Source organism: Eriocheir sinensis, chromosome 3 (assembly GCF_024679095.1).
Source record: "Eriocheir sinensis breed Jianghai 21 chromosome 3, ASM2467909v1, whole genome shotgun sequence".
NCBI lineage: Eukaryota > Metazoa > Arthropoda > Malacostraca > Decapoda > Varunidae > Eriocheir > Eriocheir sinensis.
Genome location: NC_066511.1, coordinates 10,605,973 through 10,629,269, shown reverse-complemented (window position 1 = coordinate 10,629,269; position 23,297 = coordinate 10,605,973). Strand labels below are relative to the sequence as shown.

Here is a 23,297-nt window from a genome sequence, read left to right as displayed (position 1 = left end):
ATGTTGACAGCTAATCAGAAGAGACAGCGGGTGATCACTTCTCAACAGCGCCTGTCCAAGTTTCAGAGTAATCCAGATGACTTCTACAGATGGTTCGTAACATTGGACGAGGCCTGGACTCACCACTTCGATCCCGAGACGAAAAGGCAATCATGGAGGGGAAACACCATGGTTCCCCTGTCACTCGTAAATTCCGCCAACAACCCAGTGCTGGCAAGATTATGGTATCGGTCTTCTGGGATGCCGAGGGAATTCTCATGCATGATTGAGTGATTGTATCGTGGACATCACAGGTGACTGCTACGTCACCCTGATAAAAAAAACGTGCGAGAGGCAATCAAAGAGAAGAGGCGGGGGAAGTTGAGGCATAAAGTCATCTTCCACCGGTCAGTGCACCTGCCCACAAGTCAGCTGTTGCGATGGGTGCCATAAAACGAAGCTGGTTTCGAAATTGTACAGAAATATATATTTTTTAAGGGCATTCAGGTGTTAAATCAAAGATTGTCTAAGTATATTGAAGTGAAGAAAGATTATGTTCAGAAAAAAACCAGCTCTATATGTTTTTCTTGTAGCCTAAGTCGATAACTTATTGATCCACCCTCGTAGACATGGATATGTAAGCCTTGTTTTGGATATTCGTACCCTGTTGCTATGAGTCCTAGAGCTCGTACTCGAGTCCTGGCGGGAGGAAGCAGTTTACCTTCACCTATGGGTTGACTTACAGGTAAGCTTAACACTCATGTTACAATGAAAATTGTTCCCCAGGAAAAGGGATTCTTATCTATTGCAGACTCAAGGGTCAGGAGGAGGAGGGCAGAGCGCCGGGGCATTACTAGGCTTATCGTGTCCGAGGTTACCTATCCTCTCACATGAACTTTGGCCTGTGTGTGTGTGTGTGTGTGTGTGTGTGTGTGTGTGTGTGTGTGTGTGTGTGTGTGTTTGTGGTGACAGAGCTAGATAGATATAGTCGACAAAGGTAAATAGTTATAGTTGCTATGCCAATCAATCAATGTAATGGAAGAGACACAAGTGGAAGGAAAATAAGAGTACAGTCATGAAGGAGGAGGAGGAGGAAGAGGAGGAAGACTAGAAGGAGGAAGTGGAGGAGGAGGAGGCAAAAGAAGACAAAGTGAAAGTAGGGAACGTTGAAGAAGTTGCGGCTAGGAGTGTGTCGGTGGAAGTGGTGGTCAGTGAAGTTAGGAGAAGTCTCGGTCTTGTAGTTTATTGGATAAGATGTTGCAGCCGCGGCGAGACGGGTTCGAGCACCACTACCCACCAACCTGGCCTTCCGGAGCCTGCTGAAATATTTAACAAGAACGAGATGTGATCCTAATTTCCTCAGATTCTTTACTCTCCAGACTCCCTTTCCTTCGAAGTCCAGATCGTCAGAGAAATGGTTGAACGAGAAATGGGTGGACGAGAAAGAAAGAAAGCGGGAGAAGAGTAAGGCAAGGATGGAAGTGTGGAGAGAAAAGAAGAGAGGATAAAGGGAGTGAGGAAGCATCTGAGGAAGTAACACGGTGACAATTTTAATAAAGCAGCAGCGGTATTGATAGTGGCAGTAGTAGTAGTAGTAGCAATAGTAGTAGTAATTGTTGTTGTTGTTGATGCTGTTGTAAGAGGAGGAGGAGGAGAAGGAGGTGTGAGTGAACTGAATCAAGATGCAAAACATGGGATGAAAAGGGCAAGTAAAGCAAGTAAAGACAAGTAAAGGGCGAGTAAATAGGTGAAGAAGAGAGAGAGAGAGAGAGAGAGAGGGGGGGGGGGGGGTAAGGGTTAGGAGGGAGCAAAGCCGAGACGGGCGAGGCTGTGGTGCAACATTAAACACGGCGCAGCGGCCACCTAATGGAGGAAAAGTGATCTCAGCTCGGGGTTCCCTTCGGTCCGGCTGAGCCTCCTGCAGCGCCCCGCCCCGCACGCTGAGCCGCCGCGCCACGCCCGCCAACATACACGAACCTGAATAGCAATGCCCAGAATGCCACGCTACGGTGAGAGATCAATGTTAAGGGAACGCAAGGGAAAGAAGTCTGTACTAAATGTTTTGCTTATAGCCTCGCTGCGTGATTTTGTTGTATGCGCCAAAAGTTAGTAATATTCCATCATTATCTAATATATTTCAGTAGTTACAAAAAAAAGAAGGTTAAATATTATCTACTTGCATGCGGGCGTTCGGTAAGGGGAAATAAAAAATGCACTGATGTACTTAATTAATTAACATTTTCGTTGGGTCAGACTTATTATGGAGAATAATGATTTTGAGAGACCTGAAGAAACCTAATCTATTAGTAAAAAGTGAGAAGGTGTGGATACTTTAGTCGACATAATATAAGAGCTGAGCAGATTCCAACTTTCTGTACTCACATCCCCTTCCTCAGGACCAAGGAACACTCACGATCACTTGCCATCAATCACGCCAGTTCTGTAAATAGTATTGCTTCAGTTAAAAAAGAGAAAATGGGAAACAATAAAACAATAGGATATTCATAAATCTACAAATACTACTACAATATTACTGCACATTATCAAATCTGGTAATATTAATTAGGTAGGTGTAGGCTCACTGGCGTCATTAAACTATATCATCCTATCTCCAGTCTAGGTCGTGGAATAGTTATGGGGCTTCATCTGAGCAGTGAACATTACATTAGTTGCCGCTGTTTGATTATCTAATGACCAAACTATTGTAGCTGATGTATATTAAGCTTTAATTATAAGCAACAAAGTTCTTCCAAGACACACACACACACACACACACACACTCGGGCAGGTTGTCGTCGCCGCAGTCCCCTCCTCCTCCTCCCGTTGCCTGTCGTATCGGTCGTTCCCATCTCCCTCTCCGTCGGCCAGTCCGCCCTCGTCCCTCTTTGATGCACCTCGTCTTTTATCAAGCCCTGGAGACACCATTCACTGCCTTGCTTCATGATGTTTACGCGGCGGTTGTCTTTTCCTGTGGCCTTTGATTTATGTTAGAGTCTTGTAGTTTATGTAAGCAAATGCATCGCCAGTTTTTGCGCAATGCTTAGGCTATATCGTTGCTTCCTTTTCATTATACAAGCTTATTAGATTGATGCGTGGTCGTGTTTGTTAGTTTATATATTTGTCTGTTTATGTGTGTGCTTCTCTATATTTTCCCTTTTTTTTCTAAACACCCTAAAATGAAAAAGAAAAAGATTGAGCGTTTCGTTGACAATATTTCATCAGCAATGTTCCTATGTTAACACAGCGTCGCCCATTGTTTTATTTTTATTCTATTTTTATGTAGGCTACCCTCAGTCGCGACTTTTCTTTCACTTTGCTACAAACACCGCCCGCGGCCTTCCCGGCGCTCCCCGACAGTCACTTGTTGCGGCCTCGGAGGAAATAACAAAAGAATTACGACCGCCCGCCGGGTACACCGCATTACACGCACCGCGAGTATTTGACTTCTTTTTCTCCTTATTTGCGGCCTGTTTTATTATTGTTGTTATTGCTATCGTTGTTACTATTACTATTATTATTGTTATTGTTATTGTTATTGTTATTGTTATTATTATTGTTATTATTATTATTATTATTATTTTTATCACTATTATTATTACTATTATCATCATCATCAACATCATCATTATTGTTATAATTATTATTATCATTATTATTATTGTTTTTATTATTAACATCGTCATCATTAGCATTACTATCATGTGTTCGTTAAAAATTATGAATCTCTCCATTAGCGAATATGTAACAAAATTTCCGTGATTACCATACACCAATAAGGTCTTAATAACCTGGAATGATCATAATACACAAGCGCGTTTGTTTACTCGTTCAGGACCCGAGTGTAATTTTGTTATTTTAAGCTTTTTTGGGTTCAAGCGCGACACACACACACACACACACACACACACACACACACACACACACACACACACACACACACACACACACACACACACACACACACACACACACACACACACACACACACATTATTATTATTATTATTATTATTATTATTATTATTATTATTATTATTATTATTATTAGTAGTAGTAGTAGTAGTAGTAGGAGTAGTAGTAGTAGTAGTAGTAGTAGTAGTTGTAGTAGTAGTAGAAGTAGTAGTAGTAATAGTAGTAGTAGTAGAGTAGTAGTAACAGCAATATTGTTCTAGCTGCACTAATTACGTAAAGAGGATATCAACAAGAAACAATACCATCACCACCAACAACAACACCACCACCAACAACAACAACACCAACACCACAACCACCACCAACACCTGCAACAACAACAACAACAACAACTCTAGCACTAGCAAAGGACTCGAGCGTTGGAGTGGCCCGCACACAGGAGCGCTGAGCTTTACGCCACGCCTCTGAGTCACAGCAGAGGGAGGGAGGGAGTGCCATCAGGTGCCTGGAGTGGCGGAGGGGAGGTGGCATGCTGTCCGTCACACCCTGCCTGCCCTCCATATTATAAGCTGACAAATCAAGGAATTCCATTTTCATTGTGGCGTCTCACGATGGAAAACTATAAAAAAAACTATCTTAAGCTTAACTCGTGTTTCAGTAGATCACCAACCTCTCACAAGAAGTTAAAGTGATACTGTGGACGCTATTATGAAGTCAAGAAAACCTACAGAAAAAAAAGACCAACAAAAGAAACAACACTCACGATGGAAAACTATAAAAAAAACTATCTTAAGCTTAACTCGTGTTTCAGTAGATCACCAACCTCTCACAAGAAGTTAAAATGATACTGTGGGCGCTATTATGAAGTCAAGAAAACCTACAGAAAAAAAAGACCAACAAAAGAAACAACACTCACGATGGAAAACTATAAAAAAAACTATCTTAAGCTTAACTCGTGTTTCAGTAGATCACCAACCTATCACAAGAAGTTAAAATGATACTGTGGGCGCTATTATGAAGTCAAGAAAACCTACAGAAAAAAAAGACCAACAAAAGAAACAACAAAAACGACAACAATCACAGCAACAGTCCACCTCCAATGTTTTACGAAATGTCAGGTGAAAATAACACAGCAGTAACAGTCTCCCTTTACTTGGGTGTTACCGTTGCTACTGCGCATATTTTATCGGACACTTACCGACTTTGCGGCGATGATATGCGTTGCTTCACATGGTGTTACTTCGGCGCCACTGGCTCGTCTCGGCCCAGGGAGCGGAGAACGACGAGAAATGCGACGACGGAGAAAGAGAGGAAGAAAAGAAGCGGAGGGGAAGAGTAAGGAGAAGAAATCGAACCCCAAATCTGTTCCAAAGATCGTATCCTCTCGTTGGTAATTGGCTACTCTCACACGTGGCAAGATTGAGCACGTTTGGTGGTGGTGGTGGAGGGGGGTAGTAGGGAGTGACTTTTTGTTTTCTAATAGTTAGGATAATGGTGGCATCGATAGTTTCTATTTTCGGTTTCGTAACACTGCAAGTCTCCTTCTCTCTCTTCTAGCACTAACGAATGATGTGTGTGATGTGGTGTGATGTGTATTTTTGTTGTCGAGGTCTTGCATTCTCGTTCCTGACTTATCTCTACATCGTGCATCACTCCTCTTCCTCCTTCTCCTCCTCCCCCTCCTCCTCTTCCTCCTTGTCTCCTTATTCTTTTTCAGATCTCATGATAATGGTGTTGCCTATTTTTACGAGAACTCACGATAAAAGTGAATTGAAAAGACAAGCGGTGAGTGGTGAGGAAGGTCACGATTGGCAGTAAACATTTTTTCTACTGGGAGGTGACTGCACTATCCGAACGTACGTAGCTGCTTGGACTCAGCGTTTGTAGTCTACTCATTATAGCGTCCTGTCCATGTTTATTTTACCATTCCGCTACATCCTCGTTAACCCGTCCGCTGCGCTTGACACGGATTTCTCCTTCACTGGTAGCCTGGTAACACATATTCCCAGGTCTTTCTCTGCCTCTGTGGTGGATAGTGGAGTGTTTCCCATGTGGTACTGGTATGCTGGATATCCCCTCCCAATGTACATAACTTTACATTTTCTTCATTGAATTGTAGCAGCCACTTTTTGTTGCATTCTTGTAGCTTGGTGATGTCTTCTGGTAGGAAATCCGCAGTCAAGGGGTTAAAGGTGTTCCGTTAACCATAAGCCTCACCCCTGTTCCTAAAGGTTCCTTATTCTCCACACACCATTCCTCACGCTACACCCCTGCTGGACCCACTACGAAACACACACCTCATTCCAACATTATAAATAAAGCTACACAAGTTACGACTTCATTACCAGCTGTCAGTGTAAGGCGAGACGACGGGGAGAATATATGTTCGTAGAATAATCATTTCTCATTAGGTTTCTGTTTGATCTTTGTGTGCTCTCCTTTGGCGCCATTATTCATGCATATAGCCTTCGATCCCCCCGCAGCACAGCACCTCGCCGCCGCCGCACTGTTGATCTGCTCTCGTACCAAGCAACATTCCAACACTTCATTCCCACTTCTTGTAAGACCATACCCAAACAAATCATACCTATCACTACAGACACAATATCTTCTCGTCGTGCCCGTATATCTCCCATACCACGAAAACACCGCGTTTCAGTATCACCACCGAGTTGCAACTTCTGCCATTCGTCATACTCCCTCGCCACACATAGCTCCGCCATTCTCCTATCTCACACAGCACTGTTCCCGGCACTTGACACATTTCCGCTATTCTCCTCCTTCACCTACGTCACGCTCCGAATGTTCACACCCACACCAATGCCTCCCACGCCTGCTATTCATTCCCTGCCACACAACATCGTGTAAAACTGAGTTCGTGTATGGAAGGAAAAAATGTAATACTGAACACTGGCATGCCTGAACCTGCAGCTGACGACAGTATGAAAGAAATGTGTTCCACGAGTTATAATCTAATACGTTCAAGGTCATTTAGTTCATCTTCATTGACTTCATTCTCAAAACATTTCAAAAATCCAACTTTATTATACCTTCGTATGTCACCTAAAATAGTCTAGTTTAAAAATAACGAAGAAAACCTTTCCTTATAAGATTTTAACTTTTCTCCAGCGCCGCCATTTTATTGGTAACAGAAACAAGTTTCAAGTTGCAGCATTATAATTTTTCATTATGAATTTTTATTGTGTTAAAAAGAGAGGAGATTTTAAAAGTATCTACGCTACCCGCTTCACCTCGGGCCATGTTCACAAGCCCCTTGTCAGTGGTGGCTATTTGGATAACACTGGAAAACAAACAAAGGTTGAAGATATTTTAGTGACGATCAAAAATAATAGCCAAGTTTGGACAGATTATGTCATGCGTAAAACGGATAACAGATGAACCACCAAAGTAAAAGACTGACAACTCTGAAAACACAACTCTCAGGGTAGACGGAGAACCAGGTGAAGATATAAGATTAGAACATTTGCCGGAGCAAGATGAGTAGTGCGTGGATATCAAACCGCTATGTGGAAAACATTTGGAAAGGCCTTTGTCATGCAGTAGACTAATACTATATATAATAACCTACGATAATGCTAGTGGTGGTGGTGGTGGTGATGATGATGATTATAGTAATCTAGCTTTTCATAATGTTGTTATTTCCGTTCCTCTTTCCATCGTCGACTTTTCCACATATTACCACTACCTACTACCACCACCTTCTCAACTACCATCCTAAATCACCACCCCCTCTTCTGCCTATAATTCTGGCTACCATCCGCTCATCCAAAATCTCTCAGCTCCTCTACACCACCATAATTTTCCTCAGCTTCATCTTCACCCTTTTCTCTTACTGATCCTTCACCACTTACCTACATACCTCCCATTGCTCCTACCACATAATCTACCACTTCAACGACTCGAGCCTAATCTCCATCACCTCATCTCCTCTACACAACCATCACCTTAGCAAATCTTCATCCTTTCCTCTCATCGTCTAACTCCCATAATTCTCATCACCTAATCTATCACATCACCGATTCGAGGCTCACTTTCAACACCCATTCATCTCCTCTACCATCATCCTCTTCTCTTAATGTATACCTCCATAAGTCATCTAACACATTATCTAAGCATCCCCTCACCACCATTAACATCACCACCACCGTCACCACTACCATCATCTTCATCCCCTTAAAAAAAAAAAAACATCCATCACTTGCAAACTCTCCGTACTCCAGCATCATTATGATCACCTTCATCAACTGCACGAGCACCTGCACCGGCCCATCTCCGTCTCATTTCATTATCCTCATTTGGTCGCCCAGGAGCTAGAGGCGGAGGGCGGCATATTGGCAGGTGGGCGGCGGCTGACGGGGGATCATGTGGGGCGCGAGTCTGGGCCACGCAGGTGAGGAGACACTAATGAGACACTTTTATCGACGCGACTGCTTCTTGGAGGTGACACACGAATACTTCAGAGCTCCCTTAACGTTGACGAGGAGGAGGAGGAGGAGGAGGAGGAGAACGAGGAGGACAAGGGCAAGGAGGAGGAGGAGGAGGAGAAGGAGAAGCAGGAGGAGGAGGAAGTGGAGGAGGAGGAGGACGGGGAGAAGGACAAGGGCAAGGAGGAGGAGGAAGAGGAGAATGAGGATGAAGAAGAGGAGGAGAAGGGGGAAGAAGATGAGGAGGAGGAGAACGAGGAGGAGGAGGAGAACGAGGAGGACAAGGGCAAGGAGGAGGAGGAGGAGGAGGAGAAGCAGAAGCAGGAGGAGGAAGAGGAGGAGAAGGAGGACGGGGAGAAGGAGGAGGAGGAGGAGGACGAGGGCAAGGAGGAGGAAGAGGAGGAGGAGGAGGAGAAGCAGAAGCAGGAGGAGGAGAAGGAGAAGGAGGAGGAGGACGAGGGCAAGGAGGAGGAGGAGGACGAGGGCAAGGAGGAGGAGGAGGAGGAGGAGGAGGAGAAGCAGAAGCAGGAGGAGGAAGAGGAGGAGAAGGACGGGGAGAAGGAGAAGGAGGAGGAGGAGGCTTCACGGACGAGAAGGAAGAGAAGCCTTAACTGGATGACGGGAAGGGTGTCCATTATAGAAATTGATTTAGTGTTCATTTAACTTTTTTTTTCTCTTCAAGTTTTCATGTTCGTTGGCTTTCCCCGGCGCAGGTTACCGGAAAGGGGAAACCATAAACTTTCCCCAGTGAAACGATTTAAAAACATGCATATTTTAGAGACTTTTTACCGGGATGCTTCTGGGTACGGCTACGGCTCGCATCCCAGCACCGGATTGAGATACACCACTCGCTAAGTTGCCGTTTTAACAGCTTCCAGTCTGCCTCTACGGTCGAGTTGGCAGCTGGCATTTCCTTAACCTCATAGATATTGAGTTTTTTCGCTCAATATGTATACTAGTAAAGGTTGTTCAGGAAAGTTTAGTATTGCCGCAGATGGAGGAAATAGACAGTGGGTGGTTATTAAAGATATATACATAACTAATTAGGCACGTGTTCTCAGACGCTTTCGGCTCTCACCATAAATATTTCCGGAGATCAGAAAGGAGATACGTCAAGTTCTCACGAGTGTTTTTCACGTCCATGACGCACAAGCTTTGTCAGACTTTTACTTGGCTCATAAAACTACCCATGGAAATGCCTACAACTCCTACAAAAGCCTTATCAATGGTGCGTGTATAAGCTCTGAAATACTTGAGAGTATGGCTCTAAATACCAATGGAGGGAGGCGCAGAACTCTTAATACTGTTGAGAGGCTTGCAAATGGCTCGTAACGCTAATGCTTGAAATATAATGGAGTCGTCGTGAGATATGTTTGAAACTCACTCCTCCATTATACATGTTAACTAAGCCCTCCGGTTGGGATGTAGTGCGGCCAAGACCCCGCCACAGGGCCAGCTGGCACCCATAGCTCGAGGCCAGGCCACGGCAATCAGCGGCCAGGCCCCGTCGTGTTCATCCTCCTTTAATTAACGGTTGGTCGATGAGTGAGAATAACTCGATGAAGTCAGGGAAGGGGAACTAGGATAACTAGGAGAGCCCAGATGTCGCAGTTAGTCCTGTGTCCCCGGGCAGGGTGTTCCCGCCTTGTTAAAGACCCAAAGATCGAGGTTAATGAGGCGAGTGTAGCGGCAAAGAGCGTAAATTAGAGTATGTTGTGCTGAGTCCTTAGTCATGTATCTAGTGAGAAATGAATACCAAAAAATAGATAAGCACCTTTGGACACACGCCAAGATACGCCACATATATTACGGAAGCTGTTGTACATATTTACGTTGATGTTGAGTTTTTTTTTTTTTCGAATGAAGTATTAAAATGAAAACAGATAATCTCTAAGAGTTGTAAGTAATTATTTTCTTACTCGCAAGTCGTCAACCAATACAGATATAAGTACTTTTCTAAATGATAAATCAGCGAGAGAGGTTTATCACACGTCACCAGGTACTCGAGGCGGGAGGAGTTGCGGAGGAGGGCAGGAGGCAGGTCATCGTACATCGTTCAGGCTCGCGCCCTTTTTATTCCGTCTCTAAAAGGAGAACCGTCTACCGAAAAAACACTTGAGTCAGTAATTACTTTGGTGAATGAATAAGTAAATACGTCCATAATGAATTCATTCCGTACATGTTAGGAAGGCTACATAAGTTACGACTTCATTACCAGCTGTCAGCGTTGAGCGAGACGACGCGGGGAATATATATGTTCGTAAAAATGTTTCTCGTTAGGTTTCCATTTGATCTTTGTGTGCTCTCCCTTAGCGCCACAATTCATGTATACAGTCTCCGATTATTTAGAGGAGCTCAGACTTAAGCCTCCTTGACTAGAAGTACCACCAGCAAAACTATCAATATTGTTATTATTATTATTATTATTATTATTATTATTATTATTATTATTATTATTATTTTTATTTTTATTTTTATTTTTATTTTTATTTTTATTTTTATTTTTATTATTATTATTATTATTACCACTACTACTACTACTACTACTACTACTACTACTACTACTACTACTACTATTATTACTATTGCCATAACTACTAATACTATTACTTATAATAATAATAACTAGCGGGACCCGTGGAAATTCCATTGTTACTGTGCATTATACAGCACCGGGAGTATAAATTCCATTGTTACTGTGCATTATACAGCACCGGGAGTATAAATTCCATTGTTACTGTGCATTATACAGCACCGGGAGTATAAATTCCATTGTTACTGTGCATTATACAGCACCGGGAGTATAACTTTCACGGTTAATGTGCAGGACGTAGCACCAAGAACATGTAAGAGGAGCCTTCTCTTCTTAATCCTATTGTAAACCTCTTAATCCTCTTCCTTTTCCTCTTAATCCTCTTTTAAACCTCTTAATTCTCCACCTCTTCCTCTTAATCCTCTTAATACTTTTCCTCTTCTAAACCTCTTCAAAACCCCTTAATCCTCTTCCTTTTCCTCATAATCATCTTTTAAGCGTCTTAATCCTCCATCTCTTTCTTTTAATCCTCTTTTATACCTCTTAATACTTTTCCTCTTCCTTTTAATCCTTTTCGAAACTTCTTATTCCTCTTTCTTTTCCTCTTATTCCTCTTCTGAACCTCTTTATACTCTTCTTTTCTTCTTGATCCTCCTCTAAACCTCTTAATCCTCTTCTAAACCTCTTAATCCTCTTCCTCGTTAATATCTTAATCCTCTTCTACAGCTCTTACTCTTCAACCTTTTCCTCTTAATCCTCTTCTAAATATCTTAATCGTCTTCCTTTTCCTCTTAATCCTCTTCTAAACCCCTCGTAATCCTCCTTCTCTTCCTATTGATCCTCTTCTAAATCTATTAATCCTCTTCGTCCTCCTCGTAAACCTCTTGTAAACTTCTTAATACTCTTCTAAAATTCGTAATCCTCTTCCATTTCCTCTTAATCCCTTTTTAAGCCTCTTAATCCTCTTCCTCTTCCTCTTAATCCTCTTCTCAATTTCTTAATCCCCCCTCTTCTCTTAAAATTCTTCTGAACACTAACGGGGTCGAGGCTGTTGGTGTGTTCGAGATAACGGGGTCGATGTTGTTGATGTGTTCGAGATAACGGGGTCGAAGTTCTTGATGTGTATGAGACAACGGGGTCGAAGCTCTTGATATGTTTGAGATAATGGGGTCGAGGATATGATGACATCAACATCAACATCAACATCAACAACAACAACAACAACAACAACAACAACAACAACAACAACGACAACAACAATAATAATAATAATAATAATAATAATAATAATAATCATAATCATAATCATAATCATAATAATAACAATAACAATAACAATAATAATAATAATAATAACAATAATAATAATAATAATAATAATAATAATAATAATAATAATAATAATAACAATAATAATAACAACAACCCATGTCACATCAAAGCGAGACAAACATAAACGAGAATATAAACTTCGAGATAAAGAGTGATGTTGACTTGTCCACACTGAATGACCCTTTAACCCCTGTTGATATGAAAAGGTCTGTTACTGAAAAATGGTGTCTTTTGTACTGACAACATAACTGATGAATATGTCTTAAATGTACCTAAGAATTACTTGGTTCTTTATATGTCAAACTATTTAATAACATTCTAGATATTTTTATTTTCTGTCAGAGTGGCTCACCGGATATTTTGTGCCTCTTCATAAAAATAAGGGAGACGCTAGAGATGCTGACAACTATGGTAGCATTTGGCTAACCTGTTCAACTATATGGGGAAACTGTTTACTGTCATATTAATAACCGACCGCCTTAAACAGTATTTTGACGATAACCACATCGCCAAGGCAGGCTTTCGGCAGGAGTATTGTACTCTGAACCATGTATTTCTACCTAAGTGTGTTGTTCAGTTGTTTAAGTGGGAAGAGCGAGTTTTTTGTTGGTTAAAAAACCCCACTTTTGATACGGTATGGAGAGACGGATTACGGTGCAAGCTTGAGAGGAATGATGTTGATGGTACTCATGGTAGATCATTTAATGCCATTCGTAGCATGTATTACAATGTGAAGCCGTGTGTACTGGTAGGGCAGCAGATGTCTGATACTTCTGGATGTAACATGGGTGTGATGTGAGGAGAAAGTCCATCTCCATAACTGTGTGCGACATACAAGAACAACTGGGCGTAATTATCTAAACTTCAATTATGATCTTGTAAATTCATGTTTAAAACTACTGATGTTGATGCACGCAGACAATACGATCATTTTGTGAGACAGTGCGCAAACCATGAAACAAACGTTGATAGCTCTCTACAATTAGTGTTTTGACTGTAATTTGGAGGTGAATAATTCCAGTAAAACTAAGACAGTCGTGTTCAGTAGGGGCAAAGTTGGAGGCAATAATTATTGGATACCGCCGGGTGAGGAGGAAATCGAGGTAGTTAGTGAGTTTAGTTACCTGGCCTGTCTAGTTACACTGTGAAGTTTAATCAAAGGGAGTTAGAATTAAAGGAACAAGCATCTAGGGTTTTGGACGCAATAATCGGTAATTCACGTTGATATGATTTGCCAGTTGACATGCAAATTGAAATGTACAATAGTGGTACCAGTAACGACATTCAAGTGTAATATGGGGTAATGATGACACAGAATTAGAATGATTACAGATGAAGTTTTCTAATCATGTTTTGTATGTACACAAGTATACAAGCACGGACATTGCAAGTTGGGGTGTATCAGTGGAAATAAGTATTAAGTGCAGGATGATGCTTGGACAAGATCGCTAATGAAAAAAAGTCATACAATTTATACTTGTTTGCTACAATTACACTTGTCTGGGGTGAATTCATCGTCATGGTTAGATCAATCAGGAGTATAATCATGTATCGAATATATTCTGTCGGATGTGTGGTTGTCTCAGACTATAGAAAATTCAAGAAGATTTTAAAAAGCAATTGAGTAGAGGTTGAAAGATCTTTGGATAACAGTTTGGTATAGATATGTCATAATAAAAGACATTTGTAATAGTTAGAGTATATATAAAGAAGTGTATGAGATCGAGGAACACCTTGTAAAATTAACTAAAATGAATCGCATCTAAGTAAATTTCGTATAGGAAATAATCAATTACCGGTTACTAAGGCTACCGGCAGATAACGTAAAATAAGAAGAGAGGAACGCTGTTGTGATAAACTTAAAGAGAGACAGATAGATGATGAACGCCATGTTTTGTTTGAGTGCCAAAATCAGGATATTTCTCAGGTAAGAAATATTACAAGAAATACTATTATAAAGTAAACCCAAATCAACTTAAATTCACTACAGTAATGCAAAGTAAAAATGTAATTGTATTGAATAACCTGACACAATTAATGAAAGTAGTTTTGACGCTTTAGATATATGGCTGCGGAGTAATTGTCTGGTGAGAGGATTTATTATTTTTTTATAGGTCGCGTCGTCATTTCTGAATACTGTGACAACATGACCGAAGGGCTGCGCTCCATACTTTTTTTCCGTAAATGTCTGAGCATTAAATCTATTCAGTTCAGTTATATGCACTACCACCACTGCGCCACCACCATCATCTGATTCTAATTACCATTACTGGAATTCATATCACACTTCCCCTTTTCCTTCACAGCCATCACCACCAACTAACCAACTTCTAAAATCGAGATAAATTACTTTAGCAAAGCATATCAGTTCACCCAAGATGACCATATAAGGTTCGAAAGGACCATATATTTTCACCACCCCTACAACCCGATCAACAAATCTTTTTTCCTCCCTCCCTCTTTCAACACTGACGAGAAAAAGTTGCCCAGCGCGTCACTTGGCCCGTGGTGGAGATGCTTCTTCGTTAGCAGCGGCTCCTCCGTGACAAGCAGCCTAACCCCACCTTACTGTCCCTTGCCTTTCGCTCTCTTCTTTTCCTGCCCTTTTGTCTCCTTACCCTTGTTTCCATCCCGCAGCGAAAGGAGACACTACCTACGTTACATACCATTTTGTACTTATATTATTCTTCCATTCTCTTCCATACGGCCACTACTTTCATGACACCATCTCATATCTCGTCACCTCCTCCACCTTGTCTATCCCTCAACCATCGCCCTGCTTGCATATATACTTCACAAACATATGCAGCTACACTAATCTTTGCCTGCGAGAAGTCCTGTCCCATTCTCACCATCCATTTCATTGTCACTTCTTCGCATACCACTTCAATCATTACCCTTGTCATCATTACGTCATCATTCTTTATCCTTTTCGCATAATATCTTGATGCCTATTTGTCCTGCATAGCTCTGTTACGTAGCCCTCCCTACCCACACTAATCTTTCCCTAACATCTTCCTCATCCACTTCACGCCAGCCTTTTATTTCTCTTTCTCTTTCACGCCGCATCCTTTCTCCTTCTATTTCTTGACCTCTTTTTCGTCCTTGTTCTTTCCCTTCCTGATCGATCCTCCTTTTCCTCCTTTATTTCTCTTTCCTCCCTTATACTTTTCCTTCCAATTTCCCTTTCCTCGTCCTCGTTTTCCTCAACGTCCGCTAATCCCCAGTCCTTCCTCCCCTCGTTCCTTGACCATTCCTCCTCTCCTCTCTCCTCTTCAACGCCTACAAGACAATGTCAGCGTTGCGATATGACGTCACAGGCGTCGACCAAGCACTCCAGACCGTCCACTAGACTCTTCCATCTACACACACACACACACGCCCACGCACACGCACACACACACACACACACACACACACACACACACACACACACACACACACACACACACACACACACACACACACACACACACACACACACACACACACACACACACACACACACACACACACACACACACACACACAGACACACACACACACACACACACACACACACACACACACACACACACACACACACACACACACACACACACACACACACACACACACACACACACACACACACACACACACACACACACACACACACACACACACACACACACACACACACACACACACACACACACACACACACACACACACACACACACACACACACACACACACACACACACACACACACACACACACACACACACACACACACACACACACACACACACACACACACACACACACACACACACACACACACACACACACACACACACACACATATAAGGGACACAAAACAGGGACGGCTCACCGAGGCTTTACAAGATCACGGTGGTTGTAATCCTTTAGGATGCAATTTAACATTTTAACGTCAAGATTATTCTAATGCGTTCTATTTATAAGGCGGCGTAATTTAATTTTTTTGAACTACAGTCACTCATCAACATTACGAATAGTTAGTTTAAGAGACAGAACTGGCGAGCGACAGAAGGATGATATCAGTTAGTTTTGCAAGTTTTTACCAAGACCACGTGGATGCTCACCCTCCCTCGCCCTGCTGTTCACCCTTCCTCCCCATGGGCTTCACCCTTAGTCACAGACCAATTAATAAAAAAACATATTGGGAAGGGTGAATTCAAGCAACCTAGCAGTCAATGTCGGCCTAAGACAATGTACTTCGTTTTCTACAGATCCCCCCCCCCCCCCCCCCCCCTTCAGTCCAGTTACGGTTTCTAGAGTCTTGCATCCAGGCCATTGACGTCACAACTGACCTCTGCTGCTTCTTTCTGGAGACTCTCGATCTGTTACTCTGCCACAAGTCGAGCGACCAAGCAAATGAAGATGGGCGAGCCTCCCGAACGGTTTGTCTCCGCCGTCCCTGTTTTCTCTTTTCCTTGGTACACCGTAACGTGCGGTTGGTCGGACGCACAGAAGTGCCTAATTTTTTGTTGTTGTTGAGTTCTAGGGACTTGGGGCAGAACAAATATTAACTCTGACAAAAAATATATATATATATATATATCCAAGTAAATTTTCTTAAGAATAAATAAGACAAAAAAACGAAATTTCATTTCATGAAATCAGCAAAACTGAAATTTGGTCGAATGTTCTACTTGGTACTAGAATTACTTAATGCTGTAGGTGCTCTCTGTAGTCAATAAACCATCGGCAATGGGAATAATGATGCTAATTATACTTTGCTTTGGTGAATAATTTACGTTATGTTGGTGAGTGAGTCATGCCAGAGAGGTACTCGTGATGCATTAAGTAGGTAATTGTTATGATGCTAGTTGACTTTGATGTCACTTAGAGAGAAGCAGCAAACTTTCCTTAAAATGACAGCGTGCAATCCTATCAAATTAAAAATATTCAAGAAGAATATTTAGATCTATCTATCTATTATCATTGTTATATTATATGTTTATTCACACACACACACACACACACACACACACACACACACACACACACACACACACACACACACACACACACACACACACACACACACACACACACACACACACACACACACACACACACACACACACACACACACACACACACACACACACACACACACACACATGCGCACACGCACACGCACAAGAACACGCACACACACACACACACACGCACACGCACACGCACATGCGCACACGCACACGCACACGAACACGCACACACACACACACACACACACGCACACGCACACGCACATGCGCACACGCACGCGCACACACACGAAATCACCGAAATCACCCAGCAGCAGAGGAAGGTCAGTTCAGGTGGCAGGCAGTGAGGCAGCCTCATCACTCAGGTCTGGAGCAAGATGTACGGCAACTTCATCAACTCTGTGCACTTGTTCTGATAAACCGGCCAGCAACCACCACCAGTGTCTCGCCGGCCCAGGCTTAGCACTTCATTACTAAGCCTGGGTATCCCTGAGTGACCTCCCAGATACTGCCCACCTGCATACCTCTGGGACCTGTCACCCAGCATCCTACCCGAGGATTAACATCGCACTTGACCTCACCGCCATCTGAAAGAATCCCTCCCATCCAACCCTTCCCATCACACCAACCTTTCCCAGAGACAAGTTTTCCATCCCCCTTCTCTTTTTGTACTTGTTCTCGTCAGCAATATATAAATATATTTATATATATATATATATATATATATATATATATATATATATATATATATATATATATATATATATATATATATATATATATATATATATATATATATATATATATATATATATATATATATATATATATATATATATATATATATATATATATATATATATATATATATATATATATATATATATATATATATATATATATATATATATATATATATATATATATATATATATATATATTTGGGTATGAAGTGATAGCGTACTGGACCCACATTTGCCGCGTGATGGACGATGCGGTTCGAATCCTCACGCTACCACTCGGATTTTCGGTCACCGCCGAGTGGCTTAAAATTACCCACATGCTGTCCTGAAGACCACCCATCAACCTGACTCTAGAGGAAGCCGTCCAAGCGAATCAAGTACGACTTCCGGGGGCAGCATGAGCTAATGCAAGATGGCGCCACTATAAACACTCGCCTGCGCCAGAACGGGCTGGGCCGACCATCAGGCCCCACCTGGAAGAAGCCGACACATATATATATATATATATATATATATATATATATATATATATATATATATATATATATATATATATATATATATATATATATATATATATATATATATATATATATATATATATATATATATATATATATATATATATATATATATATATATATATATATATATATATATATATATATATATATATATATATATATATATATATATATATATATATATATATATATATATATATATATATATATATATATATATATATATATATATATATATATATATATATATATATAATTACCCTTATATCGTTCCTTCAGGACAGACTTAACGTCCATTAGTTTGTCTTGTGTCTAGTTTTGAATTTTATGATTTTCGATTTTCCGTTAATAAAATGTTTTGAAAAGGAAAAGTTCGTCTCAACGTGTTCTCTTCTCCTCTCAGTGGTGGACGAACATATGGGAAGTGCTGGTGAAATGAACTGAACGGAGGAACGATGGAAGGAAGGAAGGAGATAGATTGATGTTATGAGGAAGGTGCTGTGATCAAGGAAGATAAAAGAAGGAATTATGCCCGTGCGGTGTTGAACTAAAGGGATGTGTCTGAGAAGGCGAAGGAGGGTAGGATAAGGACAGGCGGGATATGTTGATTGCTGTTCGAATCCTCGCTGGGGTCAGTCTCTTGGCACGCAGCCCAGATGTTGCTCCTCGTAGCCTTGCGAGTGGCTGATCGATAAGTGGCTGCTGTCTGAGGGAAAACTAGGAAGGGTAGACTCATGGACCTCGCTTGGAACAGTCGTCTTTATTTATCCGAGCACCGGATCATGATCATGACAAGGACGGTAGCGTATTGAGGCACTTCCCTCGACACACTCTCCGCCTTGTACCAGAGAACGGATTGCATTTTATTATTCTTTTATCATGCATTATTATTTTCCTTTATCCCTTTGTTCGTTTAACATTCATTACATAATTTGTTATCATTTACATTCTTTTTGTATAACGGCATTCATTAATTATAAAGGTTATGGTTAATTTAGGATCTTTTATTATTATTATTATTATTATTATTATTATTATTATCATTAGTTATCATCATTATTATTATTAACATTATTAGCAGTTCTTTTTCTTCTTCTTATCATTATTATCACTATTTTCATTCCTTATTTCATATCTTAAAAGCCCGCACCGCAGCTGAACTCACTCCCCCGCCCTTATCTTTCCCTTCGCCCTCTAGACAAACACTACTGAAAACAACACACACATCACAGTTCAGGTTTCAAGTGGTCAGTTTCCCGTACATGCGCTGCTAAACACCCGTCGCCGACACTTTTAACGAGAGATGAGCGTGTGCTGTTTTTTTACGTCCATGGCTTGTAAGGTACTTGAAATTCTACCTGGTGAAGAGTTACGTGTTTTCATTTATATTTATTTTCATCTCTCTCTCTCTCTCTCTCTCTCTCTCTCTCTCTCTCTCTCTCTCTCTCTCTCTCTCTCTCTCTCTCTCTCTCTCTCTCTCTCTCTCTCTCTCTCTCTCTCTCTCTATCATTTAAGGTAAGTCATAGTGCTTTTCAGGTGAGCACAACGTGAGCTAGAGATTAAGTCACCCGGCTGATGTGATACAGTACTGTGAATACCGCGTGAGGAAGCGCCACCCGTGTGTGATGCTATTATAGATACACAAGCAGGGGGCTGGCGTCTCGATTTTATGGGGATTGGCGCCCAGTCCAGTTCTCAGCGCGTGAGGGACCCTTCAGGCCAGTCGTAAGGCGGAATGACGCTAAATAATGTTATATAAAGAAAATGTGTCTGGAAAATTAAATCTCACTATTTTACGTTTTTTCAATACTCTTTCGTGCAAAGAGAGTATTTATGTTTTGATGCGTGTGTGTGAGGGGGGTGTCTGGTGTGTGTGTGTGTGTGTGTGTGTGTGTGTGTGTGTGTGTGTGTGTGTGTGTGTGTGTGTGTGTGTGTGTGTGTGTGTGTGTGTGTGTGTGTGTGTGTGTGTGTGTGTGTGTGTGTGTGTGTGTGTGGTGTCTGGTGTCTGTGTGTGTGTGTGTGTGTGTGTGTGTGTGTGTGTGTGGTGTCTGTGTGTGTGTGTGTGTGTGTGTGTGTGTGTGTGTGTGTGTGTGCGCGTGTGTGTGTGTGCAAGCGCGCTTCGTTCCCCAACAAGGTTTTCGGTTGGTTAGCCTCCTGGACTCGATGGTTCAGGTGAATGGTCGACCAGAGCTGTTTGGCCCCGGCTCAGCCCGCGGCGGCGGAAAACCATTATCTTCTCCATCCCTCCAGCACGGAGGCGGAGGCGGAAGTGACAGGGTTTAGTGGGATACCGTGATTGCGGGCGGATCAGGAAGGCAGGGGCAGGGTGGGGCGGGGCAGGGCAGGGCACGGCGTGGTGAGGGAAACAATGGTGGGGTCGGGCCGGGCCCCGTGGGTGTAATGAGGCAGGGTGTGAGGGGCTTTGTTGGGCGGGAAAGGGGGGGAGAGAGTGATGATTGAGCCAGGCGGGGCGGGGTGTTGGTGTACGGGTAGTGGCGGTGCAGGGCGGGCTGGCTTGCATTGAGGAAAATGGGCTGGGGCTGGGCTTGAGCTTAGTGGTGCGTGGAGGCTCAACCTTTCATACACAAAAAGTATTGTTTCTTGTGATGGCTTTACTCTCTCTCTCTCTCTTACACGAGCGCGCGCGCACACACAACGTATGCGCACGCACGCACGCACGGACACACACACACACACACACACACACACACACACACACACACATACACACACACATAGTGGTTTGTACGCTCACCTAAACCAAGAGATCCCAGGTTTAATTCCCGGGAGGAGTGGAGACGGATGGGCATCTCCTTGCATTCGGTTACCCTGTCCACCCTGTAAAAAATGGGAACCGGGTGTCAGAGGGAGGCTGTATCTCGTCTCCCGGGTGTGTGTACGTGTGATGTGGGCTTCCACCCGTACCCAAAGATCTGTGAATATGTTGCTGCAAGCTCAAAACGAGTAGGGTACTAGCTTGTGATCTCGAGCTCATCACGTGATCGGACCATTGTACATCACACTTACAAGTGTAGGCGCGCTCTTTTGCACACATAATACACAATTTATGTAATATAAAATACTTACGTACACACACACACACACACACACACACACACACACACATATATATATATATATATATATATATATATATATATATATATATATATATATATATATATATATATATATATATATATATATATATATATATATATATACACACACACGCACGCATGCACGCGCGCGCACACACACACACACACACACACACACACACACACACACACACACACACACACACAAAACATCCTGTTCATTGTGAAACACCTTATTGGTGAAGTGCTCTGGGCTCTACAAGACCTGTATTCTATATTCTCTTGCTCCTTGGCATGGTTGTCAGGTCTTCCACGATTGGTTGAATTCTTCTCCGTCTCTTATTGAAATTGCCTGTCAGTTTTACATACATTTCTGCTACATATTTCTATATTATCTGCTTCTGGACACCTCTTATGCAGGAAAGACAATTTTGGTTGAAACTGTTTTATTCACAAAACGTTAACATTTAGTTCAATTAGTCTCAGTATAGATGTCCTGCATCAATTTTTACCAAAAGATTTATCAACAAAAGATTTTCAGTAAGATGTGCACTAGTTTGCCGCCAACTTTCGTATGGCTGCAATTCAAGTATTATGTGCGGTAGTCACGCTACCCAGGTAGGTAGTGGTGCGGAAAACTCTACGGACACGGTCAGCCATATTTACATTACTCGACGGCTCCAATGATGAAAAAAATGAACACTCCGGGACGTCAGTACATGCTATAATATATGCTCATCTACTCGGCTTTGATTGAGTTGATCACTCATTTTTTTTATAGGGTGAATAGTTTATTACAACAATGATTCAGTGACTCTTGCAAATGGGAGTATGTCAAAGAGTTATAACATTTCGGATGCGTTTTTTCACTTATAGGAATATAGGTAAGGGAGAGTGCATACGCTATAGCTGAGCGTGGCTGCGGTGCTAATTTCCGATTCGTTGGGCCTCTGAGCCTTTGGTAGGTAAGAAGCAATTACCCCGGGACAAGGGCCAATGTGAAACCCGGAATTGCCACATTTTACCTTCCCAAGGTTTCCCCAGGTTCCCATTTATCGATCAGCCCGAAGGAGAGGATGGACAGCTGGGTGAGCTGCACACCGACTGCCCTGGTCGGGATTCGAACCCGGGCTCGTGGAGTAGTAGCCAGGCACCACTAGACCACGGAGGTGTTTTTATAATTTTATTATTATTTTTCTTTACAAATATATGTGTTTTACAAAAAACTGCTGAGCCTTATTGTGCTAACCATGACTACCGCTCTTGTATAAGGTGTCCCAAGGCATATGACACAGAAACATGTAGCACGAGAAAACCTGTGACGGAGACAACCTCCATGAGAGCGAGAGAGGAATTCAACCAATCAGGAGAGGACTGACAAAGGCCACCTAGGCGCCAGAGGAACACTTCGTTTGAAAAGATCATAGTGGGACCAAGGAACGATAGCAAAGGCAAAGTTTGGGACGTACGCTAAAAGTACGCGTAACATCGGTGCTCTGTTTCGTCACATTACCCTTGAGTCTGTCGCGGGTTATAACTCATTATCCAGGGACAAAGGGCCGCTGTTACATTCGAGTTAGTACAGTTTACCTCCCCAAAGTTTCCTCAGTTAACCGGCTCGAAAGGTAGGATGAACAGTGTGTGGGCTGCGGTCCGACTGATCGGGCCGGAATTCGAACCCGGGCCCACGGATACGCCACTGAGGAAG

The 23,297-nt window shown here is 42.2% G+C and overlaps 1 long non-coding RNA gene across 1 annotated transcript in view; it reads right to left on the bottom strand.

Moving 5' to 3' along the window:
• Positions 1 to 2,259: 2,259 nt before the first annotated feature.
• LOC127004931 (uncharacterized) overlaps positions 2,260 to 23,297 on the bottom strand; it is a 32,720-nt gene continuing 11,682 nt past the window's right edge. The window contains exons 2-3 of the long non-coding RNA XR_007758119.1: positions 21,244 to 21,326; positions 2,260 to 2,419 (exon numbers count right to left, since the gene is read on the bottom strand). This is a non-coding gene — a long non-coding RNA (uncharacterized LOC127004931). The remainder of the gene's footprint in view (positions 2,420 to 21,243; positions 21,327 to 23,297) is intronic.